This window comes from Typopeltis vanoorti, chromosome 1, assembly GCF_054136105.1.
Source record: "Typopeltis vanoorti isolate ZY-2024b chromosome 1, IOZ_Tvanoo_1.0, whole genome shotgun sequence".
NCBI classification, from domain to species: Eukaryota; Metazoa; Arthropoda; class Arachnida; order Uropygi; family Thelyphonidae; genus Typopeltis; species Typopeltis vanoorti.
This window is the reverse complement of record NC_143549.1, coordinates 164,200,384-164,214,052: the sequence shown is the minus strand read 5'-3', so window position 1 is coordinate 164,214,052 and position 13,669 is coordinate 164,200,384. Positions and strand designations below refer to the sequence as shown.

Here is a 13,669-nt window from a genome sequence, read left to right as displayed (position 1 = left end):
GTGCAACTGTGATCTCTCTTATTTTGGACAAACTGGATGTTCTCTTGAAAAAAGAATCCAAGAACATCAATCATCCATTCTTCACAATAAATCTGAAAAGTCTGGATTGGCTCAACACGAGATTGAAACTGACCACAGCATCCTTTGGTCCAGGACTCGCCTCTTACATAGATCCCGTTATAGGTTCGAACGTTTGTTCAAGGAAAGCGTGGAGGCCTTGCTCCATCGCCCCAACCTGCATCGTAATGACTGTATATCTATATCAAAAATCTGGGAAAGCCTAATCAAGATTACTCATTAATTTTTTTTTTTTTTTAAATAGCAAATTCAATCATGTTTCTACTTCAAAATATTCCGTTTCATATTTAGTGATATAACATCACGTGCCGTGTTCTAATTTTAATGATCTATTGTAAGTATTTTAGCTTGTATTTTTTAAACTGTTCTTGTAATACCACTGATGATCGTCTGCTATTTCTAGACCGAAATATTTGGTTAAATAAATATCTTTCTTGTGATTACGTGATTATATCATTCAGTCTTATGTCGCAAGTATCCTTGAAACAACAAATTAGGGAGAAGGTGTTAGAGAGGATTTCAGATGGACTAGGAAGTGTACAAGATTGGTGGAAACATAATTCAAAGGCAATTCTAAGCTGTGCAATTGAGTTGCATGGTGAAACATCCGGAAAGATTAGAGAGCAGAAGGAGGGTTGGTGGTGGAATAATAATGTACAAGAAGCAGTGACGGCTAAGAGGAAGGCAAAGCAGAAGTGGGACAAGTCAGGAGTGGAAGAGGACAGAGAGGAGTACAGAGAGAAAAAGTGTGAAGCCAAGAGAGTTGTTGCACAGGCGAAGGCTATGGCATATCAAGACCTTTATGATCAATTAGAAACAAAGGAAGGACAGAGAAAGATTTATCGATTGGCAAAATGTAGAAATAAGGCATCAAAGGACATCATACATATGCAGCAGATCAAAGACTCTGGAGGAAGGGTATTAAGGAGGGATGTGGATATAAGAAACAGATGGAGAATATACTTTGAAGGGCTTTTGAATGAAGAACATGAAAGGACTCACAGAGAAGATGGGGGAACCTTATGAGAAGATGGTGCAGAACATTAGTAGAGTGGAAATTAAGGAAGTCATAAAGAGGATGAAGAATGGAAAATCGGTGTGCCCTGACAGGATCCCAGTGGAGGCATGAAGGCACTGGGGGAACGAAGAATTGACCTGTTGCGGGACCTGTCGATAAAAGTTTGTCAACAGGAAAATATACCTGAGGAATGGAGAGAAAGTCCTCTTATCCCCATCTACAAGAGTAAAGGGGTTGCACAAGACTAAGAATTACAGAGGATTAAAGTTGATGAACCACACAATGAAAATCCTAGAGAGAGTTCTTGATGGAAGACTGAGGAATGAGGGAGATTGCAAAGGAGCAATCTGGCTTCATGCCTAGTCGATCGATGGCACATGCTATCTTTGGGTTACAACAGATGATGGAAAAGTTTCGACAAAAGCAACTGGAGCTACATCTGGTATTTATTGATCTGGAGAAAGTGTATGATAGAGTGCCAAGGCAAGAAGTCTGGAGGTGTCTGAGGGAGAAGATGGGACCGGAGAAATATGTCAGGTTGGTACAGGAGATGTACAGAAATGTGAAGACAACAGTTCAAACCTGCCTGGGAGAGACAGAAAGTTTTCCATTGACAGTTGGCTTGCATTAAGTCCGTTCCTGTTTAATATTGTGATAGAGGTGGTGATGGAGGAGGTGAGAGAAGATGCACCTTGGACTATGTTGTATACAGATGACATCGTACTATGTGCAGAATCAAGAGAAGTGGCAGCTAAACTGGAAAGTTGGAAGAAAGTACTGGAAGAGAGAGGTATGAGACTGAGCAGAAGTAAGACAGAGCATGTGTTGCAAAGTGGATGGCAGCCAGGAGACAGGCTGAGGCCTAGTTCTTCTTCTTCTTCCCTACTCCTCACCTCCCCACCCGCTCTTCCCATCCTATTCCCTTTCCTTTTCTCCCAGCACCCAATCTCAAACTCGTACCTGAATATGCATTAAGGGAAGGGCCACTTCCTTCAACTTCTTTTTCTTCTCTTCGGGGACACTCTGACTCCAGTTATTTTCAATAGGCCAATGATGGCATCTTTACTTTCTCACTTTACTTCGGTCTGGGTAGTGGCCCTTCCCTTAATGCCCACAAGGAGATGTGATTTGCATTACGGGAGATACTAAGACAAGTGATGAGAGCTTAGTCCACCTTTACCATGAGTTGCCTCAGTCCTGAAGATACTTCAGGTGCAAACTTTGTTTGCTTACACTTGGATAAAGGAGTAAACTAAATTTATTATAGTCAAACCAGGTGGAAAAAACTTCCAACATCTTTCTCTAAATCCAGAGTAATTTAATAGTTTCCAATAAGGTGAGACACCTTTTGGAAACTTGTATAGGTAAATATGACTTCATTACTTCCACCTCTGGGTCTGGTTCCCACTGATGAGACCTCAATAAAGGTTGAAACCAGTCTGGGTAGTGGCCCTTCCCTTAATGCATAGCATTATGCATGCCTGCAAGGAGATGTGCTTTGCATTATGGGAGATACTAAGACAAGTGATGAGAGCTTAGTCCACCTTTACCACGAGTTGCCTCAATCCTGAATATACTTCAGGCACAAACTTTGTTTGCTTACACTTGGATAAAGGATTAAACTAAATTAATTATATTCTATAACTGAATTAAATAACAGTTTTTTCATGAAAATCAGCAATAAAAAGATGAAAATAGGCAGGAACATAGAAAACCTCAGCTGCATTCTGAATGGAGAGTATAGAATAAGTAAAATATTTCAGCTATTTAGGCACAGCTTTTAGTAAAGAAGGCAAATGTGTTCTCTATTTCAAAATTAAATTTGTAAATAAACAACAAAATAATCAAAGCTGGTATGGTGGGGACCCAGCTGAATAAATTTATATGGAATAAGAAATTAGCCTAGAAATTAGAATAAGTATACAAGAGGAAACAGTTGGAATTGAAAAGGTTTTAAAATGAAGAAGCAGAAAGGGAAATGGCCCCAGTCGAGCATGGAGAGATCACATCGAGTGAGTGGTATCAGTGGAACTAGCTGTAGATCCAGAAATGAGCTGTTGTGTTTGTATACAAATGCTAGAAGTATAAGAAACAAGGCAGATAAAATGGTTGCGCTAATTGCGTCTGTTCACCCAAAGATTGTCAGAATAAGTGAGATATGGTTGGAAGAGGATGACATCCTGACAGGAACAGAGATGGACGGGTATGATGTGTTTCATGAGGACAGAAGGGGTAAAAAGGGAGGGGGAGTGCTATTGATGATAGAGAAAGAGTTATGTCAATATAAAGTAGAGATGCAAGAGGGGAAATAGTGCCAGTGGTTTTGAGGCAGTATGGTGTGAGATAGAGGTGAATGGAATCAAATACTTGGTGGGATGTTGTTATAGACCAGGTAATGTGGATGGTGGTGATAATGAAATGTACAATCAAATTAGCCAAGTAAATAAGAAAAGGGTGATCATTATGGGTGATTTTAATTATGGCAATATACACTGGAATGATGAGATAGCAACTGGAAGTAAAGAAAATGAGTTTCTTGAGTTTTTGAGGGATAACTACCTCAGACAGTATGTGACAGAGGGCACACGAGGATTGAGGGTCCTGGATTTGGTCATCTCATTAGAGGATGTAATTACAAACGAGGAGTCAAATCATCCACCAATTGGTGAGAGTGACCATGAGGTGATTACCTGGGTGGTTGCCAGCAGTGCGAGGACCTCTGTGAGAAAAGGGTATATGTGGAACTACAAGGGGGGGGGGGGGGGTGATTATGAAGAGCTCAGGAGACAGCTTGCGGGTGTAGCGTGGAATGCGTTAGCTGGAAAAGAGATCAATGCAGCTTGAGGGATTTTCAGAAACTGTTTAGTAGATGCAATGTCTAAATGTATTCCAAGGGTGAGAAGGTTAAATAAGGTGGGTGTGAGATGGATGAATAAAGAGATTAAGCATGCGATACAGAGAAAAAGGGCATTGTGGAGGCAGCATAAGAGAAGTGAAAATAACCAATTCCATGAGGTCTACAAAGACCAAGCAAGGCGGGTGACTTGGTTGGTGAGGGTAGCTGAAGAGAGGTATGAACAGCAGTTGGCTAATGAAGCCAAAAAGAATCCTAAGGCGTTCTTTCGATATGTAGCCAGCAAAAGAAAGAATAATTATGGAAGGATGACATTGATTGGAAAAAATGGTATAAAGACAGCTGATGCAGAATGTGTGGTGGAGATACTTAATGAGCAGTTCATAAAGATCTTTCAATCTTGTGAATGTGACTTCATGGAGGGATTGAGAGCAGCTGAAGATGGGGAGGAGAGACTGGCTGTAGGTGAGCAAGAGGTGTATGGGGAGTTGAGTAAACTAGATGTTAATAAGGCTGTGGGACTTGATAATATATCACCACGTATTCTGAAAGAATGTGCCAGGGAGTTGACACCTGCCTTGACATATTTTTTTTAATATGAGTCTTGCACTCGGTCAAGTTCCTAAGGAGTGGAAGGAGGGCAAGATTGTGCCACTTCATAAAGGAGGTGATTGAACTCAAGCATCAAACTATAGGCCTATCTGTGTGTCAGGTGTTATGGTTAAGTTGTTGGAGAAGCTTGTGAGAACTAGGATCCAGAGTGGGATTGATAACAATGGTATTATTTTTGATGGACAGCATGGATTTGCTAAAGGGAGGTCATGTTTTAGTAATCTACTTACTTATTACAATAAAGTGACTGCTTCCTTGGACAGAGGAAAAGGATACACAGTAATATACTTGGATTTCGTAAAGGCTTTTGATAGAGTACCTCATGATAAGTTGACAGTCAAACTAGAGCAGATGGGGTTGGATATTAGATTGGTGCATTGGATTGGAGACTGGCTATCTGATAGGTATCAACAAGTTGTGTATGGGGGAGTGATATCCAGAAAAAGGAAAGTCACTAGTGGAGTGCCTCAGGGGTCTGTTTTAGGTCCATTACTGTTTAACTTGTATATTAATGATATAGGTGAAGATTTGGATGGAGATATCAGTTGTTTGCAGATAATGAAAAGCTGGGACGAACCATGAAGTGTAGTGAAGATGTTGTGGACTTACAGGAAGACTTGAATAGATTGAGTGATTGGGTACGGAAATGGGGATGTGAGTTTAATGTTGCAAAATGTAAGGTTTTAAAATTTGGAAAACAAAGATGGGATGCAGAATTTATGCTTGGTGAGAATATATTGTTGGAGGTAGAGGAAATAAGAGATCTGTGGGTGATAGTGGATAAGGATCTAAAATTTAGGGGACACATCGCCAAAATTGTGAAGACAATACAAAGGCTTCTGAGAATGATGCGGAGGACACTAACGTGTAGGAGTAGGGAGATTCTTATAAGGCTTTGATTAGGCCACACATGGACTATTGAGCCCAGATTTGGTCACCGGGTTTTCAGAAGGATGAAGAGATGTTGGAAAGGGTCCAAAGGAGACTGACTAAGGTAGTTTCTGACCTCTGGAATGTCGAGTATGAGGAAAGATTGAGAAGATGTAATTTGCAGAGTCTGGTGAACAGGAAGAAGAGGGGAGATATGATAGAGACCTACAAGTTGGTAAGGGGGTTGTTATAGGATCAATGCTGGAGAAGTTTTACAGAGAATAGTGGGAGATCAGGGGAGAACCAGAGGTCATCCCTGGAAACTGTATAAAGAGGTTGTGAGTAGGGGAGTGAGAGGCAGGTAATTTTCGTGCAGAGTTGTGAATGATTGAAATGCCTTGCCTGAGAATGTGGTGTCTGTAAAGAGTCTGAATGTTTAAAACATGGTATGATGAGCTGTGTGTGTGATAAAAGGACCTCCCAGATGAGTCTTTGACTCCATGAGGTCTTGGGGTGGTGGTAATAATAATAAAGACATGTTCAAATCTGTTTTAAGTTATGGATCTGATATTTGGAATAAATGAGATCTGAGTTAGATCTCATTAAATCTTATCAATAAAGGAAGTGATCACTGAGAAAGATTGAAAGTGAACACATGGCATAATCGTATTAAAAATGAAATAACAACACGGTTAGTATTCAAGAATGTGTTAGCAGAGCTAATTGCAGGTGGTATGGTCACTTAAACAGAATGGGAAAGATTAGCAAAAACAGGTGTTTGATGCAAAGATGGCAGGAAAACATCCAGAGGAAGAACAAAGTCCAGGTGTATTGATTCAGTCAGAAGTGCCTTAGAAGAACAAAATGTTAGATATAACAATACTGGAGTGCTGACAAGTAATAGACTAATTTGGAGGTAAACTGTTAACAGGATAACAGGAAATTGATGATGAAGAAATAAATACACATAGCAAATACAATAAACTGTACAGGTTGATCTACTTGCTTAATGATCCATTAATGCATGTGCAATCATCCATCATGTCTAGGTGAATAATCTGATCAATATTATTAATTTGATGGATAGGCCATCACTCACTAGTCATTTACACAAAGAGATTTGTTTGTGAAATGTAATCTCTCTCCTCATGAGGTGTTTCCATAGCTCAGTCAATGCACACTATGATGCACAGATTTGGTCACCTGGGTTTCTTGGGGGATCAAGAGAGGATTCAGAGATGAGAGACCAAGTTGGTCATGGGTCTGTAGAATGCTCGCTAAGAGAATAGGTTGAAAATGTGTGGGTTACAAAGTTTAGTTGATAGGTGTAAAAGAAAAGACATTACAGAAAATTATAAGATATTAAAAGAGTTTTATAAAATAGATAAAAAGGAAATTTTTAAATATATGGCAAATAGAGAATGAGGGGGTCATCCATGGAAGATGTGTACGAGTATGCACACTGATTTTTTTGAGTGGAGAGTGGCGAATAAGTAGAATGGAGTGTCAGAATTAGTTGTGAGCGCACCGACAATGAATGAGTTTGAGGAGAGATATGATACATTTTGTCTCTGTATAAATGTTAGTAGATGTCTACTGTGATGAGTCTCCGGACTCCATGGCAATACTATATAATAATAATAATAATATATTTACAGCGTTTAGTAATTTAAATATATCACCCAAATATTGATTCTCCTTAATCATTAGCTTCTGATATATCCTGAAATCAATGCCACAATTAATGCAGTGCCAGCCTGATATGTAAACAGTATGAACCACACATGCTGGTCATGCAACATGTTAAATTCCAGACTACTGTCATGCAGTGGTGTAGCTGGGAGGGGGGTGCGAAGGGGGAAGTCCACCCCGGACGGACCTTTGAACCTTTTTGAACTTTTACAGTTAATTCTAAAATGCAGTCACGAGCAGGGCCGGTCTATACATTGTATATCTATATATATTTTGTCATACTCACACAAGAACATGTAAACCGAAGTCTTGGTGACCCTAGGCAATTGCCTAGGTTCACCTAATGATAAAACTGACCCTGGTCTCGAGAGAACTCAGTTCCAAATATTATAATACTACTGTGAATTTTCCTCACAATTGCTGTAAGTGCTGATAGTTGTGAGATGAGTTTTTCTAAATAAAATCTGATTAAGAATTACCTACATTACTATGAAATAGATTTCGCCAAAGTTATTCACAATTTTGCTAATAGAAAAGCAAGAAAAATAACATTTTAGAATGTTGAAATTAAAGTTTTACTTCAAAAATAAACATAGCGTTTTAATTCATTCCATATATGTCGTTTTGACATTTTGTAGTACTTTTGTTGTTTATTGAGAGGGGAGGCAGCAAACTCAGGGACCAGTTTGACAGAGACAGCAAACTGCGGTCTCTAGTCTTTGGTCAAGTGTTTTACTTCTGACCCCCATAAGTTAAAACTGGTTTGAACACTGTCTTGTATACAGCTAATTTAGTATTCTGACTAATTTCTCTCTTATTCCATATGAATTTATTCAACTGAATTCCTACCATACCAGCTTTGTTGATTCTGTTGTCTATTTCCATATTTAATTTACCATCTTCATCTGAAATGTTTTACTTGTTCCACAGGTTCCCCGTTTACAATGCAGCTGACATTTTCAACAATTCTACCTATTTTCATTTTCTTTGTCTTTTTAATGATGATTTTCATACCATATCTATTACAACAGTTATTCAATTTAGTCAGGGAATCTTGCAAACTTGTAGCGGATTTATTTAGAAGGATAACATCTTCCGCATAAAGCAAAGAGCTGACATTAACTTCTCCAATTCTGATATCATGTTTAATACCACTTTCCTTCATAATGTGATCCATATAGATAATGAATAACAGAGGGGATAATGTACATCCTTGTCTCACACCAGATTTAACATTAAACCATCTAACTGTGCATCCTTCAATTCTAACTGCCGACTTGAAACTCAAATACAGACTAAATATTGCTTGATATAATGCCCCATTGACACCATATAACTGTAGCGTATTGAATAGCTTCTCTCTTGGCACCTTGTCATATGCCTTTACCAGATCGACAAAACTTAAATACAGATCTTTGTTATATTCCTATGCTTTCTCGACTATTTGTTGTAAAGAGAAAATCTGATCCTGACAGCCTCTATTTCGCCTGAATCCCGTTTGTTCTTCACCAAGCTTTTCTTCCACAATTCTTCTCAACAGTTTCTCAAGTATACTTGCATAGATCATGCCAGGAAAACTCAGTAGGGAAATACCTCTGTAATTCTCACATTCAGTTTTATTTCCCTTTTTATATATGGGCACTATTAGAGCTCTACTGCAATCATCGGGAATTCGTCCCTCTGTCCAGGCTTTCTGAACTATGCAGTGCAGCCGCTGTAAGACTTTTATACCACCATACTTCAGCATTTCTGGTCGAATATCATCTACTCCTGCTGCCTTTCCACATTTCAAGCCTTTGATGGCTTTTTCTACTTGAAGTATGGATATGTATTCCTGACTGTATGCCTGTTGAGTGTTTTTTACCACTGCTTGTTTCATTTAGCAATTTTTCGAAGAAATTACTCCATACTTCAAGGATATCTTTTTCTCCTGTTTTCATGTCACCTGTATCATCTCTAACTCCTTTTACACCACTCCTTCCTCGATTTCTGAGCTTCTTTAACAACCTCCAGAATATCTTACCACCTTCTTGATATTTATTTTCTATGTTCTCGCCAAAGTCTCGTCCCATGACTTTTGTTTAGCTACTTTTACACAGCATTTCGCTTTCTTACATTTGTCTCTGTATTCTCTAAGAGCAAAAGCTGACTTATTTGCCAGGAACTTTTGATATGATTTCTTCTTTTCCTTCACTGCCTCTTTAACTTCCCGTGTCCACCATGGAGTCCTGATTTTTCTATCCTTGCAGACGACCTCACCACATGCCTGTCTGGCTGAATCAATCAGGGTTTTCTTCAAGGCTTGCCACTGAATCTCCAAGGTTTGGTTCCTGTTTTCAAACTCTTTCATTTTTTCTTCAATAATCTTTGTGTATTTTAGTCTACAGTTCACATCTGAGAGCTGCTCAACTTTTATTCACTTTAAAACTTTCTTACATGTCATTCTTTTCAATATGAAATTCAATTTTATCCTGCTCAAGACTAAATAGTGATTGCTTCCAATTTCAAATCCTCTGTACACTCTGGTGTCCTGCACCAGGGAGTAAACATCACTATCAACAATAACATAGTCAATGAGACTTTTCTTATTCCTTGCCTCTTCTCTCCATGTGAATTTGTGCACATTTTTATGTTGGAACATGGTGTTAGTAATAACCAGTCCATGTCCTTAGCAGAAATCCAACAAGTATTTGCCATTATTATTAGCTTTGCTCTTTTCTCCAAATTTTCCCAAAATATTTTTGTATGTCTGACAATCATTTCCTACTCTGCTATTCAGATCCCCAACAAGGAACAACTTTTCCTTTTTCATTGTGTCAGTTGCTTTTTCTAAAGCATCAAAAAATTCCTCCACTTCTACCTTAGTAGAACCTTCTGTGGGACCATAGGCACAAATAAGTCTCATTGTCCAGTTCCCCATTCTCATATTTGCCCACATTACTCTACTTGAGACTGCCTGCCATTCAAGAAGATTAGCCTCGTATTTAGTGTTGAATACTATGGATACTCCTTCTTTTCCTTGATTGTCATTGCCTGAATATAACATTTTGTATTTATTGCTCAGAAACATCTCACCAGTTTTTGTCTTTTTTGTTTCAGTCACGCCCATTATGTTGATCTGATACTTATCTAATTCCTCAGCTAGCTCCATTTCTTTATCATTCAGACTTCTTATGTTGATAGTACCGATCTTTAACTCTGGTGATGTTGAGTTGGGGTGTGTTATGAGATTTGTTCCAGTAGCTGACTTTTCACTGTTTGCCCTGGTTCCCTGGCGAACACAAGGGGGCCTTGTTTAACCAGGCGACGCCCCAGCCGGCATGAAATTTTGTCATGTTGTACCATCATTTTTTATTTTGGTTTAACCAATAAGAATACAATTTAGTCGGCTAAATCCAAAATTGCTGAGTTATAAGTCAGCAGTCAGAATTGAAGGAAGTACAGGAAGATGGTTTAATGTTAAATCTGGTGTGAGACAAGGATGTACATTATCCCCTCTGTTATTCATTATCTATATGGATCACATTATGGAGGGAAGTGGTATTATACATGATATCAGGATTGGAGATGTTAATGTCAGCTCTTTGCTTTATGCGGACAATGTTATACTTCTAAATAAATCTGCTACAAGTTTGCAAGATTCCCTGACTAAATCGAATAACTGTTGTAATAGATATGGTATGAAGGTCAGCATTAAAAAGACAAAGACAATGAAAATAGGTAGAATCGTTGAAAATGTCAACTGCGTTGTGAATGGGGAACCTGTGGAACAAGTGAAACATTTCTGCTACTTAGGCACGATTTTTACTGAAGATGGTAAATTAAATATGGAAATAGACAGCAGAATCAACAAAGCTGGTATGGTAGGCAGTCAATTGAATAAATTCATATGGAATAAGAGAGAAATTAGTCGGAACACTAAATTAGCTGTATACAAGACAGTGTTCAAACCAGTTTTAACTTATGGATCTGAGAGCTGGGTCAGAAGTAAAACACTTCACCAAAGACTAGAAACCGCAGATATCAGAGCCCTGAGAAAGATTAGAGGTAAACAGATGGCATCAATGGCAATATCATATTAAAAATGAGGATATTAGGAAAGAACTTTACATTGTTAGCATCCAGGAATGTGTTAGCAGAGCTAATCCCAGGTGATATGGTCACTTAAACAGAATGGGTGAGGAAAGATTAGCAAAAGAAGTGTTCTCTGCCAGGTTGACAGGAAAACGACCCAGAGGAAGACCAACATATAGGTGGATTGATACGGTACAAAGTGCCTTAGACGATAGAAATATAAGATCTGATAATGTTGGAGTCTTGACAAGTAACAGACTGATTTGGAGGAAAATTGTAGATAGGAAGTTAGTAATTATGTAAATTTTTAATGTAGTACTATCATATCCTGTACACCCCTTGAGGGTATATGTCAGGAATTTGATGATGATGATGTAAAAAAAATATATATATATATATATATATATAATTACTAAAAAGAGGGCAAAAAACAAAAACACACACAAAAAAAAAACCCTTTCATGGGTGGGAGCCACATAAAAAGTGGTCATTTGTGATTAAAAAAAGAAGGGGGGGGGGGATGTATCACAGTAAAAGCATAGAGGACGTGACAACTGATCTGACTAGAATGTGAAGCACACTGACAATGAAGATAGTTATTTATTTTAAACTATGGTAGGGAAATGAATTTACACGGTATCACATACAATACAACACTGAAAGACATTTCTTAAAATGATATTCCAAAAATGTAATTAAAAAAAAGAGTATACATGTGAGGTAAATGATGAAGCAATGACAAATTTGATAGCAGTCAGAAATGTTTTGCCAATAAGCAGTATTTTTAAGTTAATTTTATTATCTTAGTTTAAATATTTAACCAAAAGTAATAATTTTTTGTATTTAATCAAAGTATAACACTTTAGCTTCATTTACAGATTGACATAAAAATTGCAGGTATGTGTGGATTACAACCATCTATTGTAAAAGAAGCACAAGACAGCAAAGTTACTGCCAATTGGAAGGCATTTTTCTCATGAACTGTTTAGTAAACATGCATATGTAATAAAAATTCTCTTGAGATAAATTCACAAGCAAGCTACACTGGTGTCCAAAGACTACATTTTTACCTGTACATGAAAACATTTTCATGACTAGAGCCAAATGTAAAGAAATTTATTGCCAACATACTAATAAATTATATTACACAAAAAACATGTTATTAATTTTGTACAAATTAAATTGCAATACATTTTGGTCAAAAGTAACAAATTTCCTAAGGACATAGTTAAGGAATTAATGTACAGTGCTTACAAAAAACTATGCAGAGAGACATTTCAGTATGGAATATGTCTACCCTGAACTGCAATACAACATCATACATGCTTAGCACCAAGTGATTCAGAAATTCTTGAGGTCAACTGGCCCACTCCTCTTTTAGAGCAAGGATAAAGCCTTGTTTGTTTTCTGGAGGGGAATTTCGAGTAGCAATGCATCACCCTACTGCATCCCCAACGTGTTCTATGGAGTTGAGATCTGGGGAGCATGCTGAACACTCAATTTGATTAATATCCTCAGTCTCCAGAAGTATCTTCACTGCTGATGTACAATGTGGTGCGCATTGTCATCCATAAAAATGAATTCTTCACCTACAGCACCACGAAACTATTGAACATGATGTTGAAGAACTTCATTGCGATATCGTTCAACAGCACTTGTAGCTCAGTGCATCTATTAAGCATAATGCCTCCCCACACCATGACCCCAGCAATACCATATCTATCCCTTTCAAGAACATTCTTGCGATGGTAAGCAGTACCACTTTCATGCCAGATCAAGTGTTGTCTAGAATCGAAGGAAACTAAAACAACTCTCACTGTAAAGAGTACAATAGCCCATTTGAGTCGTGTCCAATTTTTATGGATACAACACCATTGAAAATGTGCTCCACAATGACCTGTGGATAAAGGGATGGAGACTACAGAGCTTAGGGTGACCTGCTGTAGTGCATTTGCTGTTATAACCAAAAATCTGTCTTCATGATATATGGTAGAGCGAAGGCAACCTCTTAGCAAACATCTGGAACACATTGAAATGTTGCCCAGAACCGAGATTCAGCACTTTGTGAGATTCCAAACTCTCTGGCAATATCACTAATTCTGTGGTCTTCTTCAAGCTTTCCAATAATTCTTCCCTGCATGAAATCAACTAGTGACGTCTTTGAGACATATTACAAGTCATCCAAGTTTGCAACTTTATTCCTTCACAAAAAAGATCTTCCTGAAAACAAATTTGCTTGGCACTGCATTTTGCCTTTTATACTGTTGAGTGCTACCACATGATCCCTTTGCATGACATTCAAAAATTTAAATGTGTGCCTGCTTTCTAATCAAAATCATCAATTATACAAATTGCCACAAGCTGATTCATCTGAATTTGCAGTTGTAATCATCAAAAATAGTGCTTGTCCTTAGGTTTTAGACATTAGTGTATAATGAGGAATATATGATACAATGACAATTTTTTAAATT

The 13,669-nt window shown here is 38.0% G+C and overlaps 1 protein-coding gene across 2 annotated transcripts in view; it reads right to left on the bottom strand.

Moving 5' to 3' along the window:
* LOC150110597 (uncharacterized) overlaps positions 1-13,669 on the bottom strand; it is a 198,607-nt gene that overhangs the window by 23,082 nt on the left and 161,856 nt on the right. The gene's annotated exons all lie outside the window — the stretch shown is intronic.